Below are 27,445 nucleotides of genomic sequence, written 5' to 3' on the forward strand. Positions count from 1 at the left end.
TATTATAAATTTTTTAATTATTGATTTCATATGTTTAAATTTTATATAAAAAATTAATAAAAAAATTCAAAACTTTCATTAAAAAATACATATATCACGATTAAAATAAAAAAATAATAACAATTATCTAGGTCTGATGTAAACGGACCTGCCCAGGCCCACAACTCGCACGACTTGACCCACCTTTAATTGGATTAAAAATATCCACTTAATCTGTATGGAATGGTTTGACCAGACATGCCTAAACCAAATTGAAAACTCTACCTCTAAAGAAACTTTTTCATTCAAATTCAGAAATCAGAACTGTACAAAAGCTACACGTCGCCCCATTTCAGCAAAACCTTCGAAGACGCAAAGTTACATTCTTTTTTTAATATAGAAGGTACAAAATTTTGCCCTGATCAGACTGTTCTTTCTTAATTTAAGATTCGATTTTTTTTTTCTTTTCTGTATTTTCTCCACTTTCCTTGAAGAAATTGAATCTTATAATGCCTATTCATATATCATTTCATATTCTTGCTGGGAATTTATTGAAAATCTGTGTTTTTGCCTTTTATGAATATATATGTTAATGGGTTTTCTGAATTAGACCTAAAATTTTGGATTTTAATGATAAATGATAATGTGTACGTGGTTCGAGGCTTACTAGTTACTAGGACTCGGACGGTTCGTTCGACCCTACCCCATGGGGACGGTCCATTCATGTGGGACTCACGTCAATTGATGTGGGATCCACATAAATTGACCAATCACATGCCTACACGTACCCTATAGGGTAAGACCGAACAATCCGACTCGGACTCACTGAAGCTTAATGGATGTGATTCAACAGATGCATATTATTGGTCGATGTTTTTTTGTAATATGTATTTGCATGTATATTAATAATATTCCAAATTTATTGCCGGTCATCAATGCAACAAAGTTCCACACTGAAATGGTGACAACCGACTAGGGGCAGAGTCAGGATTGAAAAGTATCTGGGGCTGTTTCCGCCCCGCGTTAGACAATATATATGTATCATGTATGAAAAGTCATTTAAAATCAAACCGAACTTTTTAAAATTTAATTAACATTTTTTAATAAAACAAATCAATTGAACTTTACTATGACACCAAAAAAATAAAAAAAAATCTATTATTTTGATCAATAATAAAATTAAACGATCCCGATCATTTATAATTTTCAAAAAAATCAAGTTCTACTTCAAAAATTATAGTTAAAAATTGAATTATATAAATTTAAATTATTTATTAAAAAAATATATTTTCCAATCTAGTTCTATTGTCCAATAAAATTTTATTAGAAAATTTAACAATAATAAATTTTTTTTATAAATATTAGGTTTGTTCAGTAAACAAAACTATTACGTTAAAAGCCAAAACCAAAGCGACCTAACTAGTATTTTTAAAATCTAAAATCAAAATTCTGAATAAACTGAACCGATTTTTCATATGAATTCAACTCGGTAAGTTATTTTGATAGAAATTGATATTTTCTACTCATCTATACTGTAATTGATGTCTGCCCCTGATATGTCGATATATGCTCTTTCAGTTTAAAAATAACTTTTAAAATTTAATTTTTTTCATTTCCTGAAATACCTAGTTAGAAAATTTCAACCATCCCAAAATTTACTACAAACGGTCATTTTTTCAAATCTCATAAATTATTGAATTTTTAGTTTTTCTAATTAAAAAATCGTAATACAAACTCAATAATAATTGCAAAGTCAATAAGAGCTCAAATATTTCAATTTTCAACCAATTGATTATTTTTCCTAAATTTCGAAAAAATAGTTTTTAGGGTAAAAATTCATACTTGAAAATTCATATGTATCATAAATCAATATTATCGGAACTAAATATTCGACAAAATTTTAAAATTATCGAATTTATCTCAAATCACATAATTTTATAACCTACTACAATAAATCAGCCAAAAAATATAATTGATTGTTCTATTTTTATTTTTTTTACATGGGGCTGAATTTTTTTAAAAAAATTTAGAACTACTAATTTTTTTTTTTTTTTTAACAATTGGGTGGGGCTGGAGCCCACCCTAGCCCAAGGGTGGCTCCGCCCCTGCAACCGACGATTTTATACTACATTGTTCATCGGTATTTTTTGTTTTGTATAAGATGTTTGCTCGAACAAAGTATCGATGAGCCTCACATGATTTTATTTTTATTTAGATGTTTTCGCGAACATTTTGTGTGAAAAAAACATCCGGAGTTGATCTCCTCTGTAGCATAGCATCACCCTGATGATAACCGTGTTTTTCTCTTTTTTATGGAATATTGTCGATTACTTGGCCATCGTGTCCCTTCCAGAATTTTATTTTATTTTTTCCCAAAAATTTTATAGTTCTTTTTATGTTTATTTTAGAAGAAAATTCACAATGGGCATCCGATGGTTTCATGAAATGTCTCAGTCTATAGACTATAGTACTGGAATAGAAACCTCTGCATGAAGAACACCACGAAGATCGTTTTGGCCAACCATGATGCACATGTGGGATCTCTAGTGAAACTAGAATTTTGCTTGAAATCATCTACCTACCTTATATAAGCTTTAAAACATCTAAATAAATTGAGTTAAATGTTCGATCACCTACAACAATTTATTTTCATTTAATTTCTTAATTACCTAATTTTTTTATGACGTGAGAACTCATAACTACTTTTCCATGCGTACTGAGTAAACTTTGGGTGTAGACTGTAAACCACGTTAACCAAATAAACTGTATTAGGCAAACCCTATGCAACGGGTTGCCTTATAAAAGCGTTGGTAGGAATAATAGAAGTCCTGATTATTGGCAGCGTACTTTCTTTCCCATTTACAAATAATTCGTATCTATTCCTCATTCTTATAGTACTAACAAAAATTAACAATTCTAATATAATTCTTCGGGCAATTAGATAAGGCCTTGCTCATATATAGTAGAAGACCACGGGTATTGATCAGTACTTTTGGTCTTATCTTGGGATCACTTTGAGTTTGAGTCAATATCAATTAGATAAACGATTGTAAGTTCTATTATATAATATTTGTTTTTCACGGTTTTAGAATGTATTTAACTCAACAATCTCTACAATTTTTTTGGTTGAAATATGCATATCATGATTAATTTATTTAATGTGGGACGGATTACATCTTTTTGTGACTTCCGCTTCTTAAGCCGTAGTTTGATTTTCGTGTTACAGTTTTTCTCGAAAATCATGTTTCTACCCTTGAAATATGAACATGATAGACAAATTTGCTGAAGAAAATCGAAAGTTACGTCCAACGATTGAATGATTTGTAAGTATACTGCTTTCCTCGTGGGTTAAAGCTTTCTAAGGACTTCAACCCTATGTAGATGGTGTAATATTGTTCTTGATGGGTGTGTGCTTATGGACCTCATATGCTGGTATTTATTGGCGTTCTCATATATACCATCAATGAGTTAATACGAGAGCTAGATTGTCGAAAAGGAGATGTGCATGCACGTCTCAAAATTATAAAGTTGAGACAATACATGCATTGTCGGACTATTACCGACAGCTCAATTTTTTCTTCTCCTCATTATAATTTGATATTGGTCATCATATGAGTTGATTTATCGAATTCAAATCCTTCTTACATTTCGAGCATTTGGGTGTTCAATGTTTTCTGTTGAATCGATCTCGAATGCAACTAGAACTTAATCATTTTTTCCAACAGTTATATACTGCATAGGCACGGCAAACGATTCGACCAATGTCATGGCATGCTAGTTTGATCCTTGAATCACATTTGCTAGAATTGTGATCTATGGTTGCATTGCATTGGCAAACGTAAATGCATTTGTCTAACAGGCCGGCTTGAAATATTGGGATGTTCGTCATTTGCCATTTAGTTGGATATGATTTTAATTATATGACAAATAATTGTCTTAATTAATTTGTTAGTTTACAAACAGTTTGCTCACAAAAATTCATTCCCTTTCCGGGCCACTTTAAGATATGAGAGATGGTGATGATGTCCAGCCTCTTGTTTTCGACGATGGGAGTGAAATGGTCAAGGTATGTTTAGCATATGACATTCTGAAATTAATTAAAAAGGCGTGATGTTTGCAGATCTTTCTATACATGTTTAGTTTACCACTCACAACTTTCAGGCTGGATTTGCTGGAGATAAGCTCCAAGAACAGCTTTTCCAAGCATTGTGGGACGCCCTCGTCATCTTGGAATAGCTATACATGGCTTGGGCCCCCTAAAAGATATATATGTAGGTGATGAGGCGAATTGCAAGAGAGTATCTAAAAGAAATATTTTATTTCTTAAAATCATCCTATTTTAAAAAAGATTTTATTAAATATCTTTTGACTTTCTTGGACATGAAGTAATCTTTATTTGCGATATTGATAAGTTGATTAGTATATTTTATCATATCATATCTAATATTTATCTTTTTTTATTTGTGTAGATTTGATATGATCAAATCAAAGGAATCCTACGCCTACAAGGAAACATATTGAAGAAGGATTCTTGGCCTATTTAATTTGAGATAGGCGTACACAAGAGGGAGAGATTAATAGAGAGAGACCGTGAGATTTCCCAAGAGCTTCATACACGTACATTGACAGAAAGATTGAAGATCTTTGAAAGCTCAAATCGGTCAAAGTTACTTGATGCTTGAAGAACACTTGAAGATCATTGATTGAAGAGTGTTTCGACTATACAAGTTTTTGGCATCAAGATTTTTAACTCCTTACTCTATTTTATTTATTCTATCTTGAATAGAATTTTTAGGATTTATTTTTATGGTTTATTTTCTCAATTGTTTTGAGAAATTGAATTTTACAATAATCACTAGTTTTAGGATTTGTAAAATTCTTTGAATTATTTTCTAGTGAAGTTTTGCCCTGAGGCGCTGCAAGAGTATTTTATACTCTTGCTTATTTATCTGAGTCTATTTATTTGGTTGCTTGTTTATTCTGTTTACGTTTTAATTATTTTTCGCTGCAAATTACTCAAAGTGTTATTGAAGGTGTTGTCAACACCTTGTGACAACACCTCAAACAGTTTATGTGCAACCCTCATTCCCTTACAAGTGGCATCAGAGCCATATTCTTGATACACTAAGAACTGATCTTGGTTTGTTTATTTTATTACAGGGAATAAGATGGACTCATCGTCTGTTGCGAACTCGTTCCTGAAACCTCCGGTTCTTGATGGCACGAATTACACACTATGGAAGAATAGGATGCGATATACTATTAAGGCTATGGATGTTCGTGCTTGGCAAAGTATTCTGACTGGTTGGACTCCTCCAAAGACGCTAGATGAAGATGGATACTACATCATCAAGCAAGAAGAAACTTGGACTGCCGAGGAAACACAAAGTTCAAGCTACAATGCTAAATCACTCAATGCAATTTTTGCAACTGTTGATATGAAGATGTATGGAATCATAGCTGATTACACTGTTGCTAAGGATGCATGGGATGCTCTTCAAGAACATTGTGAAGGAACTGATAGCGTGAGAAGAACAAGATTGAGATTGTTAAACGCAAGATTTGAGAATATCAGGATGGATGAGAATGAATCTATTGCTTATTATGATAAGAAACTTAGGGAGATAGCTACAGAGGCACATGCTCTTGGAGGACCTATTGCTAGTAAAACTATGGTGAACAAGGTTCTTCTATCCTTGCCTAAAAGATTTAATGGAAAGATTTGGGCGCTTGAAGAAATTAAAGACACTTCAAAGATGAAGATGACTGAACTGATTAGCATCCTTCAAGTTTTTGAGATGAACAATTCAGAACAAGAGAAGGATAAAGGAAAATCAATAGCCCTTCAAGCCTCGAAACCCTCATACGAGGAGTATGTTCAATTTCATTAAGAAGTTCATCAATCTGACTTGGAAGATGATTCAATCTCTCTTATGACTAGGAAATTCAATGATTATCTGAAGAAGATGAAAGAGTCAAGAAAGACAGATCAAAAACTCAAGGCTCCAATGTTCTCTAACAAGCCTTTAAGGATTACTGGACCAGAACAATCACCAAGGAAACCTGTTGATACTCCTAAGCCTCGACTGATGTTGGAAGGAAAGAAGAAGTTTGTGTCAAAGAAGTTGGACACTGTTCAATGTCATGCTTGTCAAGGTTTTGGACACTATGCAAATGAGTGTGCCAACACGCTTAGGAAAGGGATGAACACGTCCTTGAGTGATGGAGAGTCTGAAGAAGAAAAACAAGAAGATGAAGAAAGCCATACTGCCTTATCTGCCCTACTGAAGAGCAAGAAAAAGTTTCAAGTCAATTCTTTAGGTGTTGCCGCAGGTGTTGCCACACCTGACCGCAACATCTCCCAAAGGTCAGTTTGTTTGAATTCCTCCATTACTGATAACATGTGTGATAACGATACAGGTGAAGAGACAATGTCCATGGAAGAAGCTCGGATGATGTTTGAAGAACTTCATACTGATTGGGTTGAAAGGAATAAGATGAATATTATTCTTTCGAAGGAAAATTCTGATCTAAAGGCTGATGTGTCAAGACTGGAAGTCATGCTGAGTAAGAAAAACATGGAACTAAGCCAAGTGAAGAAAGAACTCGGAAAAGCAAATGCTACTTTGGCCAAGTTTAACTCAAGCACTTTCAAGCTTGATTCGCTACTCATGATGGGAAGAGATGGTACGACTGGTTTAGGTTTTGAAAATAACATATTTGAGGTTGGTGATAGTTCGAAAGACCCTGTGTTTGTCAAGGAAAGAAATAGTACAGAAAGCTCAAGCAGAAAGGTCTTACCTATTGATCCTCCAAAACCAAAGCCACAGCCTGTTGCTCCTTCAATGTCTAGAAGTAAACGTAAGTACATCTGTCATTACTGTCATAGACCAGGTCATATCAAACCATATTGTTTTAAGCTGCAGGAAGACTACAGGTATAGATCTGCATCGAAGGTGTTGCCAACACCTCTCCACAACATCCCTAGAAACAGATCTTATGTAAGAAAGATTTGGGTACCAAAAGCTGATATTCAATGTCATATGATTTATACTGCCTTGAGAACTAATGTTTCAGGTGCATGGTACTTTGATAGCGATAGCTCTCGTCACATGACAGGTTCCAAAAAGTTTCTCACTGACTATGTTGAACAGAAAAGTGGAAAAGTAACCTATGGTGGAGGTTCAAAAGGAAACAATGTTGGAAAGGGAACTCTGGATGTTGCTGGTCTGCCCAAGCTTCGCAATGTGCTTCATGTTGAAGGATTAACCGCAAATCTAATAAGCATAAGCCAACTTTGTGATGATAATTTGCATGTGCAATTTGATAAGAAATTATGCAAAGTTTTTGATGATTCAAATTTGTGTGTCATGACAGGTACAAGGTCATCGGATAACTGCTATCAACTCGGAGAAGAGATGGCTTGTAGGTACACAAAATTGAATGAGTTTGATCTATGGCATCAAAAATTGGGTCATGCAAACTTCAAGACTTTAAAGAACTTAAGTAAGTTAGATGCTGTCAGAGGTATGCCTAAATTAAAATCTGGTATTCCATTTATGTGTGAAGCGTGTCAGAAAGGGAAGTAGATTAGAGTGTCACACGAGGTGTTGCCAACATCTATGACAACACGATGCCTTGAGCTTTTACATATGGACTTGATGGGTCCAATGGATGTTGAAAGATTTGGAGGTAAGAAATATTCTTTTGTTTGTGTGGATGACTTCTCACGATATACTTGGATAAATTTTCTGAGAGAAAAATCGGACACATTTGATGCCTTCAAGAAACTGCTCACTAAGATTACGAATCTACATAATCTGAAGGTAATCCGTATTCGCACTGATCATGGTAAGGAGTTCGAAAACTCTTCTTTTGCTAGTCTGTGTGATAAGAAAGGTATTTCTCATGAATTTTATGCTCCTAAAACTTCACAACAAAATGGAATTGCTGAAAGAAAAAATAGGACTTTGCAAGAAATGACAAGAGTGATGTTGAGTTCGAAAAATATTTCAAAACGTTTTTGGGCTGAAACCTTGAATACTGCATGTCATATTTCAAATAGAGTTTATTTGAGGAATGATACTATTATGACATCCTACGAAATTTTCATGGAAAAGAGGTCAAACCTTAAATATTTTCATGTTTTTGGATGTGTATGCCACGTTTTGAATGATAGGGATCATCTTGCTAAATTTGATGCAAAAAGTGATAAGTGTATGTTCTTGGGATATTCATCAAATAGCCGAGCCTATAGGATGTATAACTTGAGAACAAGGACTATTTTTGAGTCAATTAATGTTGTTTTTGATGACTTTGCAGATTTAAAGAATAAAACAGCTGAGGATGAAGTTAATGATCTGCTTGAAAATTCTGGAAATTTAGATGCTGTCAAAGGAGTGTTGCCAATACCTCTGACAACACCTCCTACAGAAAATTCAGAATCAAAAGTTGAAAAGCCTACTGATGAGAATATTGATGAGAACAGTGAGGTAAATGAAGCTGGAAAGAATGTTCCAAGCAGAATTCAGAAGAATCACCCAACTTCATAGGTCATTGGAGATGTGCATGGAGAATTGCAAACTCGAAGGAAAGAGAAAGTGGATTATCGAAAGATGGCAGGTTTATTGTGCATGAGTTCTACGTATTTTCAGGTTAGATTCTCTTGTTTCGTGTCAAACATTGAACTCAAAAAGGTTGAAGAGGCATTAAGGGATGAATTTAGGGTCAATGCTATGCATGAAGAGTTAGAACAATTTGTTAGGAATGATGTTTGGTACTTGGTACCGTGTCCTGATCATGGTAATGTCATAGGAACTAAATGGATTTTTAAAAATAAAACTGATGAGTCGGGAAACATCATTAGAAATAAAGTTAGGTTGGTAGCTCAAGGATACACACAGGTTGAAGGGGTGGATTTTGATGAAACCTTTGCTCTTGTAGCCCGCATTGAGTCAGTCCGACTTTTGCTTGCTATTTCATGTAACATGGGAATGAAGCTTTATCAAATGGATGTAAAAAGTGCCTTTTTGAATGAGATCCTAAATGAAGAAGTCTTTGTGAAACAACCTAAGGGTTTTGAGGATCCAAATCATCTTGACTATGTGTATAAGTTGAAAAAGGCATTGTATGAATTGAAGCAAGCACCACGTGCATGGTATGGGAGACTTACTGAGTACTTGCTCAATATTGGCTTCAAAAGAGGTGAAGTTGATAAGACTTTGTTTGTGCAAAAGTCTCAAGGTAATATCTTAATTTGCCAAATTTATGTGGATGATATAATTTTTTGTGCTTCAAATGATAAACTTGTTGATAATTTTGTGAAGTGCATGTCGTCTACATTTGAGATAAGCATGGTTGGTGAGTTAACATATTTCTTGGGCTTGCAAGTGAAACAAATGCATGATGGTATATTTTTGTGTCAAAGCAAGTATGCTAAAAATCTTGTAAAGAAGTTTCTGAATGACAACACTAAACACATGCGCACACCTATGGGGTCTAATGAAAAACTGTCTAGGAAAGATGTTGCCGAAGGTGTTGACAACACCCTCTACAGAAGCATGATTGGTAGTCTTTTATATTTAAGTTCTACTAGACCTGATATCATGTATAGTGTTTGTCTATGTGCTAGATATAAGTCTAACCCAAAAATTACTCACTTGAAGGCCGTAAAACGTATACTGAAATATGTGGCTGGAACTTTGAATTTGGGTTTGTGGTACACTAAAGAAACCAATTCTAATTTGGTAGGGTTTAGTGATGCTGATTGGGCTGGGGATTTAGATAAGAGGAAGAGCACTTCGGGAGGATGTTTCTACTTGGGGAATAACTTAGTATCATGGTATAGTAAGAAACAAAATTGTGTCTCACTGTCTACTGCCGAGTCTGAGTATGTTGATATTGGTAGTTGTTGCTCACAACTCCTTTGGATGAATCAAATACTAAATTATTATGGTATTAAGAGTGATACTCCTATTGTGTACTGTGATATATCCAAAAATCCAGTACAACACTCTCGAACCAAACACATTGACATTAGACATCACTTCATTCGAGATTTGGTCGAGAAAAGCATGATCTTAATTGAGTTTGTTGGAACTAATAACCAATTAGCTGATATATTCACAAAAGCTTTGGATTTCGAGAGATTTTCCAGTTTAAGGAAGTCTCTCAGTATGTGTGCATTATAGACAGAACCGATATGTTGTCAGGAGTGTTGCCAACACCCTGTGACAACACTTTTTCATGCATGTGCATTTTTAGGATCTTAAGCATACTGCATTCATGCATTCATTTTGTTTTGTGATGTGTTGGATACTTTGTAACCATTGACTAGTTTTCACTCAGGATTCTCATCAAAATATTTTACAGCTTAATGTGGATTAATCAAAGAAGAGTTCTGACTTTGTCACAAAGTAGTGGAGGGACGTTTGTGTATTCCATGATCTTGTCCCAAATGAAAAGTGACATTGCAAAATCAGAATAACAAAAGAACAAAAAATGATTAAGCTTGAGTTGAATCAATCATAAAATTTGATTGATAATCAGAAGCAAATGGAAAAAGCTACCTAAAAGGGTCCATATGAAGATCGTTCCTTTAATGTGCAGGCTACCACTTTTGTAAAAATAATGAATTAAATATCAAAATTTTTCTGAATCCTGAAGTGCTGCTGAGAGATGTTGCCAACATCGTGGATAACACCTCATATGTCAACATTTATTTGTGCATAAAATTGCATTTTATTCTTATGTCACACTCTGGTTTTAGACATAATTAGGGCACATATTTGTGAATATATTTGGCCAAAAGGTTAAAAAATTCTGATCAAACAAAATTTGTGATTTTTGCCCTATCCTCTGAATTTTTGAATTTGAATGTGATTGGATTTTGTTTCAGTTGTGTTATATTCTGATGAGGAGTTAAATTTGGAAATATTTGGTGAAATATTTGGGCCGAAATTATCGGAGAAAATCGAAGAGATTTATTGCCAAATTAAATCGGATTTGTTACCGTTCTCCTCATAGTTACCGTTGGAGATTTTGTTATCGTTGGGGCCTACTCAGAATCCGAGTTAGAATAGGAAAAGATTTGGTGCCTTATATATTTGTGTACTTATTTGTTTAAGGAAAGATATTATCTCCTTGCTTTGTTTCGCACCATTGTATCCTCTGTACTTCATGTTTTTCCATTGCCTAAAATTTCTTCTCTGTTCACTCTTTCACATTCTAATGGCAGAAAAAGGTTTTGATTCACACGATATTCGTTCTGAGATGGGATATACGGAAGATGCTGCAGAAGGTGTCATAGCACCTACATCACCATACCCTGTGGTTGAGCAAGCAATCATTCCTGTTGCCGAGGAACCTATGCCTCTGGACTCCATCGCTCCAGGAGAGCCTGGCAATGCCATAAATGTGGAGAATTTACCAGACATGAGCGTACTGAACAAGGTGTTTCCTTCGAAACCCTTGACCTGTAGATCAAAGAGACAAGCTGGCTACAACCCAGATTACACTGCTTCGAAAAGATTCCGTGGGAAGGGTCAACCATCCAGACCTTCTCTTGTGGACACTGAATTCACCTCAGGGGATGAGAGCTCTGATGAAGACTTCAAGCTTGTACGCCAAAAAAAGGGAAATTCAAGTACCCAGGAACCGTCTGGAGAAGCTATTCCGGTTCCTTTTGCCGCTGAAAGTAAATCATCAAGTGATTCATATGAGAGTGAGTCTACTGAATCAGGAACTCCACTTGTTGCTGCTACTGCTATTGAGACAGATGCACCTGCATCTGTACCTATTGTTGAGGGGACATCTACTGTTCCTCATGTTCTGTCCGATGAAGAAGAAATGTCAATAGCCCAGTTCATGGCTAAAATGAAGAAGTCTAAAGGCAAGAAGCCTACATCCACTGCTACTGCTCCTGTCCCAGAATCTGAAGATGAACCAGACGAGGAGATGCTCGCAGAATTTGCTGACAACCGCCCTCAACCTTCTGATAGTTCCAGCTCTGATTCGAGTGAAGATTCAGATGCTGAGAAGGAGTTGGAAGAAGAGTCCAATTCTGATAACTCTGAACAAGAAGAGGAAGGTGCTGAAAAAGCTGTTGCCGACACCCTGGACAACACCTTAGGCGAAGAATACCAGGTAAACTCGTCCTATTCATCTGCTTTTTACTCCAAGGAGATTGCTGACTGCTGGGAGAATTATTCTAATCGAGAGTTTCTGGAGGAGCATAACATTGATGTTGAGAGCTATGGAGCTCAGAACATGGTGAGATTTTTTGAGGTAAGGAACATACTGTCTACTGTTACTACTACTGGTCCTTATTGCAGAGAACTGGTGCGTGAGTTCTACTGCAATCTCACTGAAGCTGTGAAGGATCCTAGATACATGAAGTATGGGAAAGTTTATGTGCGTGGGCAGATCTTCTCCTTCAGCCCTGCCATTATAAATGGATTTCTCCAGACTCCTGCCTCTGATGATGCTGCTCTGCCTACCATGGATGAGATGACATCTGTCATCACTGGAAGTCATGTCACTGCTTACCCAGCTCATCCTAAGAAATTGTCAGCAGCCAATCTCACTTCTTTTTACTCTGTCCTCCATAAAACCGCTGTGAAGACTTGGACTCCATCCGAAAATTCCAGTGTGGTTACCAAGCATCAAGCCCCTGTCTTGTATGCTATTGGTACTGAAATTTCATTCAACTATGGCCGACTCGTATTTGACACAGTCATGGCTTTTGCAGATGGTGCTCAACCTACATTGAAGCTGCCTTATCCATCACTCATCTATTCTATGCTGCTATCTCAAGAGATCAAGAAGGATGATGATGAAGTACTTATTGCTCCAGGAGAGTTGCTAAAGATCGCACCTGCTTTGCTCAAAGGAAATCGGAAGATAGACCTTCCTTGGTCTGAGTCTGCTGATGCCGCAGGTGTTGTGGCAGGTGCTGCCAACACCTTCTCTGCCACTTCTGTTTTTGTACCCCCCTCTACTGCTCATGATGTTGATCCTGCATTCATACAAGCTCAATTGGTGCATGCTGAGCAGAAGATTGCTCAAGCAAAGGCTGACCTAGCCTATTATGAAGGGTTAAAGGCTCACTATGAATCACTACTAAGCGGAGCTGGCCCTTTTGAACAAAAAGGGGGAGAAGAAAGTGAAGCAGAAGAAGCTGAATCTGAGAGCAATCAATTTTAATCTTCATTTTTAGTTTTTGTTGATTTTGCTAGTTTAATTTTTTTTTGTTTATTTGTTTAGTATTGTTTTTGTCCTCTGATCCTAATCAAAACTGTCTTTTATGTGGTGTTAACTCTGATATGATTTCGTGATTGTGGTTCTCCTTGCTCTTATGGTTTCTGATTTAAGGTGTCATAGCTAGATGTTGCCAACATCTCGCGACAACACCTCTGGATATACTTAGGGGGAGAATCTATTAAGGGGGAGTTTTGATTAAGGGGGAGTTTTAGTTGATATGTTTATGAGTTAAATATGTTTTGTCCAGAAAGGCAAAAAGAGGGAGATTGAAAGGAATATTTTATTCCTTAAAATCATCCTATTTTGAAAAAGATTTTATTAAATATCTTTTGCCTTTCTTGGACATGAAGTAATCTTTATTTGCGATATTGATAAGCAGATTAGTATATTTTATCATATCATATCTAATATTTATATTTTTTTATTTGTGTAGATTTGATATGATCAAATTAAAGGAATCCTACGCCTGCAAGGAAACATATTGAAGAATGATTCTTGGCCTATTTAATTTGAGATAGGCGTACACAAGAGAGAGAGATTAATAGAGAGAGACCGTGAGATTTTCCAAGAGCTTCATACACGTACATTGACAGAAGGATTGAAGATCTTTGAAAGCTCAAATCGGTCAAGGTTACTTGATGCTTGAAGAACACTTGAATATCATTGATTGAAGAGTGTTTCGACTATACAAGTTTTTGGCATCAAGATTTTTAACTCCTTACTCTATTTTATTTATTCTATCTTGAATAGAATTTTTAGGAGTTATTTTTATGGTTTATTTTCTCAATTGTTTTGAGAAATTGAATTTTACAATAATCACTAGTTTTAGGGTTTGTAAAACTCTTTGAATTATATTCTAGTGAATTTTTGCCCTGAGGCGCTGCAAGAGTATTTTATACTCTTGCTTATTTATCTGAGTCTATTTATTTGGCTGCTTGTTTATTCTATTTACGCTTTAATTATTTTTCGCTGCAAATTACTCAAGGTGTTATTGAAGGTGTTGTCTGTTGGAACACGCGTTCTCGGATCAAAGATGTGATACCCAGTGCAGCGAAAGTTTAAAAATTTTATTTTTTTATATGGAACGATTCCATATCATGGGTATAAAATCGTAACGATTAAAATCAACATGTAAAATAATAATAACAATTAATATTTTACCTCTTCAAGCTATGGCTTGATTATGGACACCAACAGATTAATCTGCTCTTGTTGTAAATCCCAGGAACTGATGACTCGCTCGATCAACTCCTGAATTAGGTCCACGAACAGAAAACTAAAACCCTCTGATTGATTGCACTAGAAATCAATCAGATGTTTATCAAAGAGATTAAACAGATTTGATCTATCAATTCAGAATGTAATTTTTCAGAAAAATCACACATTGAATTCTCTCAAAAAGAAGACAGGATTTTCGAATTCTCCTTAGAACTCTTTTAGGATTTTTGAAAATTGCTCTGTCAATTATGAGGTTGTGTGTCTAATTTATGTACTGCTATAACTTATTTATAATGTGGGCTGCTAACACCTTAGGACCCATTAGTCATAAGTTCAAATCTGACAAGCAAAGCCCGCATGTTCAGAAATTAATATAAAATTCATCGTGACTCAGAATGATAAACCAATTTCACCATTGTGCATAGAAACCATTTCTGCAGCTTTTAAAGTCAAGATAATTTTTCTGAATCCGAATTCAGTGATTTTCAAAAATGTCCATCCCTATGTCATTTTAGGAAATTCCACTCCCTTTAGTTAAGAAGTTCAACTTCTCTTTCGCTAAATTTAACTCTTTAAATTTAACTATCTCAACGGGGATTAGTAATCCATTACTTGTGTGACCCTCAATGATTCAGGGATACAACTAGCCGTGGGCTCACAACTCCTTGTGACTCGGAACAACAATTTCCGACTTATCCATCGAATCATGGTAAGAGCGTCTAGCAACATCGCCCCATGATTCCCTAGGTATCACTGATAGTGCCTGCAAGAACCAGTAGGTTTTGGTTAGTGTACAGTACGGTCCCTTCATCCATATATCCCGATCCAATCAACAACCATTGGTACATCGAGAGTCGTTCGAGATTTGATAACTATGCAATGCATCTTGAAGATCAAATAGTGACATCGCATGTGCTACTAGGAAACCAAGTAACCTAACTCACATCGAGTACTCTGGCCAGAGATTTGTCACACTAATATCTCCTCAGATCGCATAGGATATCCACACTCGCAAGCGTGTGATGAATCCTTGACAACAAATCATCGACTCCTATATGTGTCGTAACTGTACCCAATCCCGACACCTGATGACCCTCATAGAGTCGGTAAACGAGTCAAAGTATAGTACTAGCATATAGAGTCTCCATGATATTTCAAGTAGTAAGGACTAATGGTGTACAACCAAAACCGCGGACTTATCCACTCAATTAATAATAACCACTTGGAAATTCCGAATAGGGTAGTTCGATCATTCATCATATGAATATCCATTTGCATGCTTTGAACATCTCTATGTTCTATACCAATAAAACGTGGTACTTGGCATCGCAAATGCTAGTCTCGATCTCGATCTCGAGCGATCCTTATCCTTATTTGTGGACGGCTCAATTGACTAGGAACTGTTTAGAATATACAGTGACTATAAGATGTGTTTCATGATAGTGATCTCTCTTTATTCACTATTTCATCTTACTTACACTATAGTATATTCAATGTCTTTATCAAAACAACAATAGTATATCACAATATAACATTATGAAGATAGATAAAGAAAATGCCATTAATGAATGTAAATTATATTAAACATAGATTGTTACAATAAGAGACTCTCAAAGCCCTTAGCCACAACTTGGCTAGCGAGGCATCAACTCTTTCAATCTCCCACTTGCCCTATAGCCAACTAGTCATACTACGTAGTCCCATTGCTTCACGATGTTTGTCAAACAATGGTCCTGGCAAGGGCTTAGTAAGTGGATCAGCGATATTGTCTGCAGAGGCCACTCTCTCGACAGTGATGTCTCCTCTTTCCACGATCTCCCGGATGATGTGGTATTTCCTCAGTATGTGTTTGGATCTTTGATGAGACCTTGGTTTCTTTGCCTGAGCAACGACACCAGTGTTGTCACAGTACACCGGGACTGGACCAACATCTTCAGGAATTACGCCCAACTCTTGGACGAGATTCCTCATCCAAACGGCCTCTTTAGCAGCAGTTGATGCTGCAATGTATTCTGCCTCAGTGGTGGAATCCGATGTGGTGTCCTGCTTGGAACTCTTCCAAGAGACAGCACCGCCATTGAGCATGAATACAAATCTAGAGGTTGACTTCGAGTCATCCACGTCACTTTGGAAGCTAGAGTCGGTATAGCCTTCCAGTTTCAATTCTCTTCCCCCATAAACCATGAACATATTCTTAGTCCTTCTCAAGTACTTTAGAATATCCTTCACAGCTCTTCAATGCATTTGACCGGGATTGGCCTGATATTTGCTCGTGACACTCAGAGCAAAGGCTACATCCGGTATGGTAGATATTATCCCATACATGATACTACCTATGGCTGATGCATATGGTATGTGTGTCATTTTATCTATCTCTTCGTCAGTCTTGGGAGACATAGACTTGGATAGAAAAACTCCATGACACATAGGTAGATGTCCTCTCTTGGACTCATCCATAGAGAACCTCTTCAATATAGTGTCGATGTAGGTAGCTTGAGTGAGTCCTATCATTCTCTTAGATCTATCTCTATAGATCTGTATTCTTAGAATATAGGATGCCTCACCTAAGTCCATCGAGAATCTACCTGATAACCATATCTTTGTTGACTGCAACATCCCTACATCATTCCCAATGAGTAGAATGTTATCAACATAAAGCACTAAGAACGTCACAGCATCCTTAACTACTTTCTTGTACACGCATGGTTCCTCCGGGTTCTTGATGCTCGCTTCCCAGGGATGTGAATCCTTCAGGCTGCATCATATAAATCTCTTCCTTAATGTTTTCATTAAGAAATGCAGTCTTCACATCCATTTGTCATATCTCATAGTCATACCAAGCTGCAATGGCAATAAGGATTCTTATGGTTTTGAACATTGCGACTGGTGAAAAAGTTTCATCATAGTCAACACCTTGTCTTTGAGTATAACCTTTTGCCACCAATCGTGTCTTGTAGGTCAATAACTTACCATCAGGCCCAAGTTTTCTCTTGTAGATCCATTTACACCCTATTGGAACAATTCCATCGGGAGGATCTACTAAAGACCAAACTTGGTTTTGCATGCATCGAGTCTATTTCCGACTGCATAGCTTCAAGCCATAAATTTGAATCCGCATCAGAAATTGCTTCCTTGAAGTTTCTTGGATCACATCCAATGTCGGGTTCACTTTGATCCCCTTCAAGAAGTAAACCATATCGAATAGGAGGTCTAGAAGTCCTCTCGGATCTTCTAGAAAGAGGCGTGTCGTTTAATGGTTCCTGAGGTGTGGGATCATTATTTTGTATCTCGGGTTCTTCTCGAATTTCTTCAAGTTCCATCATCTTGCCTTTCTTATCAAGTAAGAACTCCTTCTCCATGAAGGTGGCATTTCTTGATACAAACACTTTTGTTTCAGTACGATGATAGAAATAATATCCGATTGAATTCTTCGGATACCCTACAAAATAACATAAGGTGGATCAACTATCCAACTTATCTCCCACTGTCTGTTTCACATAAGCAGGACATCCCCAAATCCTCAAGTACGAATACTTAGGAGTTTTGCCAGTCCATAATTCATATGGAGTTTTGTTCACTGCTTTAGTGTGGACATTGTTCAACAACAATACCGCCGTTTCAAGCGCATAGCCCCAAAACGAAGGTGGAAGCTCAGTGAAGCTTATCATAGATCGAACCATGTCCAACAATGTTCGATTGCGACGCTCTGAAACACCATTTAGCTGAGGTGTCATAGGAGGAGTCCACTAAGAGAGAATCCCATTCTCTTTTAGATAGTCCAAAAACTCGGTACTTAAGTATTCTCCAACTCGATCCGATCGAAGTGCTTTAATACTTTTACCTAGTTTGTTTTCTACTTTAGCCTTGAATTCTTTGAACTTTTCAAATGATTCAGACTTATATTTCATCAAATATAAATACTCGTACCTAGAATAATCATCAGTAAAGGTAATGAAGTAGGTGTGACCAAATTTAGTACCAATACTAAATGGGCCGCAAACATTTGTATGGATCAAATCCAACAGATTTTGACTACGCTCAGGTTTTCCTTTGAAAGGAGTTTTAGTCATTTTTCCTTTTAGGCAGGACTCACAAGTTGGTAGAGAGTTAATATCAGACATATCAAACATGCCCTCTCCCACTAGCTTGTTCATCCTCCTTGAGGAAATATGACCTAGCCTAGCATGCCAAAGGTTTGCCGGGTTTTGACTATCGTTTTTCCTTTTATTTGTTGTTATCGGTTTATCAACATAATTAATTGAAACGTCTTTTAATTTTAAGTTATATAGATCGTTTTTAAATTGTCCATTTCAAATCAAACATTCATTCTTGTAAATATTGCAAATCTCATTCGCAAAATTGCAAGAAAAATCTTCTCTATCAAGAATAGAAATAGAAATAATGTTTTAATGAAATCTTGGCACAAATAAAAAACATCTCTCTCAAAATATAGCTTAAAATTGTTTTGCAAAATCAAACAAATGTTTCCCATAGCTTTGGATTCAACTCTGGAATCATTCCCGAGCCTTAACTGGGTCTCACCCATCCTTAGCCTATTACTACTTGTCATCATCATAAAATATATCCTTAGCAGTTCGTAACTACTCGATATATATATTCTTTGCAGTTGCGCTTCCAATAACCGGGTTTCTTGCAGTGATGACAAACTTATTTAGACTTGTCCATCTTTGCATGTAACATTTGGCCTTGAGATCATGGTCCTACCATTTCTCTAGTTTGGTCAACCTTTTCGAAGTTACATCAGCCGGGGCTATTTTCGGAGGAGCCTTTTCTAGCACGTAAAAAATCTTCTCCGAACTCAGGACAATCTTTTAACTTACGGAACCATTCCGTATAGTTTGCGCCAGTCAGTTTGTTTTGTTCGAGAATTGAGACATGTGGATTACGAAGATTCATCATAATGATATACTGAGATGAAAGCAGATAATTATCGGTGATTGCTTAATTAATTTACTAAGACATAAAATATGGTGAGATTTATTTTATGAATTTCACTCCCACTATTTTAACGATTTCACTACCCTCTAGTGAAAACGAGAAACTATTTTTTTTAGTGGGAACATGGAGTTCAATTGACAAATCATAGTCCCGAATAATATTAGTCAACCATAATTTTCAAAAGGTAGAGCCCAATTGCTTCCAAAGAAATCCCCATGTTATTACCTCATGTCCAATAAGAGCCCAATAATATGACGTCGTTTATTGTGACATGTCAAGATAACCCATCAATATTAAGTTGTGATGGACGGTCGCCATGTGGATCCCCAATAATATGAGCCAATCCCATGGGAGTTCCACCCAACTTACAACTTGTGTCGATCCAATGTACAACTTTCCGACAAACGGGCCCCCCCAATAATATGAGCCGGACCGTGCCCGTGGGTAGCATCTTATGCATTGATCGTTGATGGAAGGTAGGAACATTTAAACAATATTTAAATTCCCTTTTGTTTATCTTGATATCAATTTTAAATCATATTTAAAATGAGAGATTTTATTTTGAAAATTTGTCTCATCATTCAATCTTTTTATGCTTGCGGGATTCATGCAATTTAGTCTAAACATGCATACAACAATAATATCATATATATTATTTAAAGGATGATCGATCCCAAGAACTAATCGATCCGTGGTTGCCAATCACGAGTGTAAGTCCAATCCTAGGTGATATGCAAGTATGCAATGCAATCCTATTACATTGAGCTTCTAATTTACATTTCTTCGGTCTTTATTGTCTGCTGGGCCCACCATTGTCTTCAAATCTTTATCTTCCACTAAGTCTAATAAATTTACAATAAATTTCGATGAAAAGTAGGGGATACTTATTTAAGGGTGGGAACGGGCCATAAACCAGACCCACTTTTTATTACAAATGACAATTCAAATTGGGCCATAAACCAAGCCCATTAATAAAACCCAACAACAATAAAACCAAATGTAAACAACCTAACATACACCTACGAAATTGGTCATGGCAATCGATCATCCTTTTATCTAATAATTAATTTAATAATTAAATAATTGGATAACATGCAATGGCAACATAATTAAAAAGATAAAATCAAATTTTATCTAATATATTCATAAGATCATATCTTATAATAAATTGTACCAAAATAATTAATTTTATAAAATCTAATTTAACGGATAAAATTTATAAATTTTCCAAAAATTCAAATTTATCCAAAAATCAATTTTAAAAATTTCGAACTCAAACAATTTGATCCGATGCCTCGTGGACCAATCAAAAACAATTTTCGATCGGACCAAAAACTAAAATTTTAAAAATCTAAAATTCTTTTAAAAAATCAAATTTTAATTTTCCGGGCTGCCCGGGACGTTCCCGGGCAGCCCCGCCTCCACGTGGGACAGGGCTGCCCACGTGGAGCTGGGCAGCTCCTTGGGCAGCGACGATCGCTGCCCTGGGCAGCGATCAAATCACTGCCCTGGGCAGCGACAATCGCTGCCCTGTCGCTGCCCCGGCCAGCGATCACATCGCTGCCCCGGCCAGCGACGATCGCAGCCTGTGTTGCGCTTCAAAAAATTTTAATTTAAAATTTTGTTTTGTTTCAAAAACCGAGGCTAAAAATTTTGTACAATCGATTAATTTTAATCGTTTGATCTGAGAACAACCTGTCTCTGACGCCACTGTTGGAACACGCGTTCTCAGATCAAAGATGTGATACCCGGTGCAGCGGAAGTTTAAAAATTTTATTTTCTTATATGAAACGATTCCATATCATGGATATCAAATCGTAACGATTAAAATCAACATGTAAAATAATAATAACAATTAATATTTTACCTCTTCAAGCTATGGCTTGATTATGGACACCAACAGATTAATCTGCTCTTGTTGTAAATCCCAGGAACTGATGACTCGCTCGATCAACTCCTGAATTAGTTCCACGAACAGAAAACTAAAACCCTCTGATTGATTGCACTAGAAATCAATCAGATGTTTATCGAAGAGATTAAACAGATTTGATCTGTCAATTCAGAATGTAATTTTTCAGAAAATTCACACAATGAATTCTCTCAAAAAGGAGACAAGATTTTCGAATTCTCCTTAGAACTCTTCTAGGATTTTCGAAAATTGCTCTGTCAATTATGAGGTTGTGTGTCTAATTTCTGTACTGCTATAACTTATTTATAATGTGGGGCTGCTAACACCTTAGGGCCCATTAGTCATAAGTTCAAGTGTGACAAGCAAAGCCCCCATGTTCATAAATTATTATAAAATTCATCGTGACTCAGAATGATAAACCAATTTCACCATTGTGCATAGAAACCATTTCTGCAGCTTTTAAAGTCAAGATAATTTTTCTGAATCCGAATTCAGTGATTTCAAAAAATGCCCATCCCTATGTCATTTTAGGAAATTTCACTCCCTTTAGTTAAGAAGTCCAACTTCTCTTTCGCTAAATTTAACTCTTTAAATTTAACTATCTCAACGGGGATTAGTAATCCATTACTTGTGTGACCTTCCATGGTTCAGGGATACAGCTAGCCGTGTGATCACAACTCCTTGTGACTCGAAACAACAATTTCCGACTTACCCATCGAATCATGGTAAGAGCGTCTAGCAACATCGCCCCATGATTCCCTAGGTATCACTGATAGTGCCTGCAAGAACTAGTAAGTTTTGGTTAGCGTACAGTACGGTCCCTTCATCCATATATCCCGATCCAATCAACAACCATTGGTACATCGAGAGTCGTTCGAGATTCGATAACTATGCAATGCATCTTGAAGATCAAATAGTGACATCGCATGTGCTACTAGGAAACCAAGTAACCTAAATCACATCGAGTACTCTGGCCAAAGATTTGTCATACTAATATCTCCTCAGATCGCATAGGATATCCACACTTGCAAGCGTGTGGTGAATCCTTGACAACAAAGCATCGACTACTATATGTGTCGTAACTGTACCCAATCCCGACACCTGATGACCCTCATAGAGTCGGTAAACGAGTCAAAGTATAGTACTAGCATGTAGAGTCTCCATGATGTTTCAAGTAGTAAGGACTAATGGTGTACAACCAAAACCGCGGACTTATCCACTCAATTAATAATAATCACTTGGAAAGTACGAATAGGGCAGTTCGATCATTCATCATATGAATATCCATTTGCATGCTTTGAACATCTCTATGTTCCATACCAATGAAACATGGTACTTGGCATCGCAAATGCTAGTCTCGATCTCGAGCGATCCTTATCCTTATTTGCGGACGGCTCAATTGACTACGAACTGTTTAGAATATACAGTGACTATAAGATGCGTTTCATGATAGTGATCTCTCTTTATTCACTATCTCATCTTACATACACTATAGTATATTCAAGGTCTTTATCAAAACAACAATAGTATATCACAATATAATATTATGAAGAAAGATAAAGAAAATGTTATTAATGAATGTAAATTATATTAAACAAAGATTGTTTACAATAAGAGACTCTCAAAGCCCTTAGCCACAACTTGGCTAGCGGGGCATCAACTCTTTCAATCTCCCACTTGCCCTATAGCCAACTAGTCATACTACGTAGTCCCATTGCTTTGAGATGTTTGTCAAACAATGGTCCTGGCAAGTGCTTAGTTAGTGGATCAGCGATATTGTCTGCAGAGGCCACTCTCTCGACAGTGATGTCTCCTCTTTCCACAATCTCCCGGATGATGTGGTATTTCCTCAGTATGTGTTTGGATCTTTGATGAGACCTTGGTTCCTTTGCCTGAGCAACGGCACCAGTGTTGTCACAGTACACCGGGACTGGACCAACAGCTTCAAGAATTATGCCCAACTCTTGGACGAGATTCCTCTTCCAAACGGCCTCTTTAGCAGCAGCTGATGCTGCAATGTATTCTGCCTCAGTGGTGGAATCCGCTGTGGTGTCCTGCTGGGAACTCTTTCAAGAGACAGCACCGCCATTGAGCATGAATACAAATCCAGAGGTTGACTTCGAGTCATCCACGTCACTTTGGAAGCTAGAGTCGGTATAGCCTTCCAATTTCAATTCTCTTCCCCCATAAACCATGAACATATTCTTAGTCCTTCTCAAGTACTTTAGAATATCCTTCACAGCTTTCCAATGCATTTGACCGGGATTGACCTAATATCTGCTCGTGACACTCAGAGCAAAGGCTACATCCGGTCTGTTAGATATGTTGGAAAACGGTGTTCAGATCAATCAGAATTGATACCCGGTGCAGCGGAAGTTTTAAAATTTTATATGGAACGATTCCATATCATGGGTATCAAAACTTTACGATTAAATTGTGCGTGTAAAAATTAAATAACAATTAAATTTTTACCTTGAATATCGAAACGAGATTATGGACACCAACAGATAACTCTGCTCTTGTTGTATATCCCAGGAACTGATGGACGAACAATTCTTCAATCAGGTCCACGAACAGAATTCGAATCCCTCTGATAGATTGCACTAGAAAATCTATCAGAAGTTTCTACGAAGAGAATTAACGAATTTGATCCGTTAAACCAGACTGCAAATTCGAAATTCACAGACTTGATTTCAGAGAGAAAAACACAGAGAGGGGGGCGGCCACTCTAGGTCTCAAAACCCTAGTGTTCGAAAATTATGAGACTTGTATCTAATTTCTGCACTGCAATAACTTATTTATAATGTGGGCTGCTAACAGCTTAGGGCCCATTAGTCATAAGTTAAAGCCTGACAAGCAAAGCCTGCATATTCAAAAATTAATATAAAATTCATCGTGACTCAGATTGATAAACCAATTTCACCAATGTGCACAGAAACCATTTCTGCATCTTTTAAAGTCAAAATAAATTTTCTGAATCCGAATTCAGTGATTTCCAAAAATGCCCATCCCTATGTCATTTTAGGAAATCTTACTCTTCTACTCTGATATAAGAAGTCCTACTTCTTTGTTCATTAAATTTAACTCTTTAAATTTAACTATCTCAACGGGAATTAGAAATCCATTACTTGTGTGACCCTCAATGGTTCAGGGATACAGCTAGCCGTGGGCTCACAACTCCTTGTGACTCGGAACAACAATTTCCGACTTACCCATCGAATCATGGTAAGAGCGTCTAGCAACATCGCCCCATGGTTTCCTAGGTATCACTGATAGTGCCTACAAAAACCAGTAGATTTTCGTTAGCGTACACTACGGTCCCTTCATCCATATATCCCGATCGAATCAACAACCATTGGTAAATCGAGAGTCGTTCGAGATTCGATAACTATGCAATGCATCTTGAAGATCAAATAGTGACATCGCATGTGCTACTAAGAAACCATTTCTTAAAACACATCATGTACTCTGGCCAGAGATTCGTCACACTAATATCTCCTCAGATTGCATAGGATATCCACACTCGCAAGTATGTGGTGAATCCTTGACAACAAAGCATCGATCCTATATGTGTCGTAACTGTACCCAATCCCGACACCTGATGACCCCAATAGAGTCGGTAAACGAGTCAAAGTACAGTACTAGCATATAGAGTCTCAATGATGTTTCAAGTAGTAAGGACTAATGGTGTACAACCAAAACCGCGGACTTTATCCACTCGATAAGTGATAACCACTTGAAAAGTCCGGATAGGGTAGTTCGATCATTCATCGTATGAATATCCATTTGCATGCTTTGAACATCTCTATGTTCCATACCAATGAAACGTGGTACTCGGCATCGCAAATGCTAGTCTCAATCTCGAGCGATCCTTATCCTTATTAACGGACGGCTCAATCGACTAGGAACTGTTTAGAATATACAGTGACTATAAGATGTGTTTCATGATAGTCATCCCCATGTGCCACCACATCTTACATACACTATAGTATATTCAAGGTCTTCATCTAAACATCTTATAGTATGTCACAACATAATAATATGATAAAAGATAAAGTAAATGCCATTATAAAAGTGTAAATTATATTAAACAAAAGATTGTTTATACATAGAGTCATAAAAGCCCTTAGCCACAAGTTGGCTCACCGGGCACCCACTCTTTCAAGATATCATCCCATACATAATATACCTATGGCTGATGCATATGGTATGTGTGTCATTTTCTCTATCTCTTCGTCAGTCTTGGGAGACATAGACTTGGATAGAGAAACTCCATGGCACATAGGTAGATGTCCTCTCTTGGACTCATCCATAGAGAACCTCTTCAATATAGTATCGATGTAGGTAGCTTGAGTGAGTCCTATCATTCTCTTATATCTATCTCTATAGATCTGTATTCCTAGAATATAGGACGCCTCACCTAAGTCTTTCATCGAGAATCTACCTGATAACCATATCTTTGTTGACTGCAACATCCCTACATCATTCCCTTACAGTATCTTGTCATTGAGGTATCCAATCAAGGATGGAATTGTGAGCAATTGGGATGATATGGAAAAGATGTGGCATCATTTTTTCTACAACGAACTCGGTGTTTCTCCCCAAGAGCACCCTATTCTCTTGAAAGAAGCTCCTTTCAATCCCAAGGCCCATCGCGAGAAATTGACTGAAATCATGTTTGAGACCTTTAACACACCGAGCATGTATGCTGCTCTTCAGGCTACTCTATCCCTTTACACCACTGGTGAAACAACTGGTGCGAAAAATGCTGATATTGTTTTGAAGGACATGCTCTGTTACTTGCACATATGATCGATGAAACCTCTTTTGTTTGTTGGCAGGTATAGTTCTCGACTCTGGAGCTGCTTTAACCCACGCAGTTCCCGTCTATCAAGGTTATGCACTCCCCCATTCAATCTCAAGGCTTGATCTTGGTGGGTTTGATCTTACCCACCATCTAATGAGGCTGCTATGTAATTGTCCATCCTTCTTCAATGACAGAACTATTGAGCGTGAGATGGTAAATGACATGAAACAGATGATAACATACGTTGCTCTCGACTATGAATGAGAACTAGAAAAAGCAAAGACTTCAGTGGAGACGGACTATCAACTGCCTGATGGAGAGGTGATTAGTATTGGCACTGAAAGATTTTGCTGCCCCGAGGTTCTCTTCCAGTCACCAATGATTGGGTTGGAAGCTGCTGAAATTCATGAAATCACCTATAATTCGATCATGAAGTATGACGCGGAAATCAGGAAGGATCTATATGGTAACTTGGTCCTCAGTGGTGGCTCCACTATGTTCCCAGGCATTGCTGACAGGATGAGAAAGGAGATTACGACACTGGCACCAAGAAACATGAAGATCAAGGTTGTTGCTCCACCCGAGAGGATGTACGGCGCATGGTTCGATGGTTCCATTCTAGCCTCTCTCAGCACATTCCAGCAAGTAAGTTCAAAACTTTGATGCAAAGTGTAGCTACGTTTTTGTTGTTTTGTTATAGCTCCATACCTATTTATTGTGTTTATGATCAATGATTTGAAATGTGTTTTTTGGGATTGCAGATATGCATATCCAAGGCAGAGTATAAAGAGAATGGTGCTAAGATTGTTCACCGGAAATGCTTTTAGATGAACTTGCGAGAAGACATTACTAAAGATATATGTTCAAATCACATGCTGCTTCTCCTTGTTCTTTTATCCGATTCTATGTTTCTAAATATTTGAGGATTTTCTGCAAGCCATGGTGAAATAATCCATTTGCTTCAAGTTTCATTGTTTTAATAATAGTACCATTTTCCATTCTACTTTTCAAGAGTGCGTAGATGCGCTAGTTATTATAACGACAATGATTTACTTTTTCCAGTATTGAAACAACCAAGAATCCACCGACAAACAAATCAATGATAAATACATGTAATTCATTTAGAGGCTGTGCTCGTGTGCTACATTTAACGACTTTGTTTTATTTTTTTTTACATGAGAAATGTTCCTGTGCAGGATCTCATTCAGGCAGTGTGTCCGAATGTGACAGCATCATAGGTCCCTAGCTGCTAAAACCTAAGTTATAGTTGATTGAGTGTCCAAATAAGATAACATCGACATATCTCTAGCGGC

General features: G+C 37.0%; 1 pseudogene; it reads left to right on the forward strand.

Moving 5' to 3' along the window:
* Positions 1–3,985: 3,985 nt before the first annotated feature.
* On the forward strand, positions 3,986–27,004 carry LOC140881710 (actin-like; annotated as a pseudogene).
* The last annotated feature ends 441 nt before the right edge of the window (positions 27,005–27,445 follow it).

Source organism: Henckelia pumila, chromosome 2 (genome assembly GCF_033568475.1).
Source record: "Henckelia pumila isolate YLH828 chromosome 2, ASM3356847v2, whole genome shotgun sequence".
Classification (NCBI taxonomy): domain Eukaryota; kingdom Viridiplantae; phylum Streptophyta; class Magnoliopsida; order Lamiales; family Gesneriaceae; genus Henckelia; species Henckelia pumila.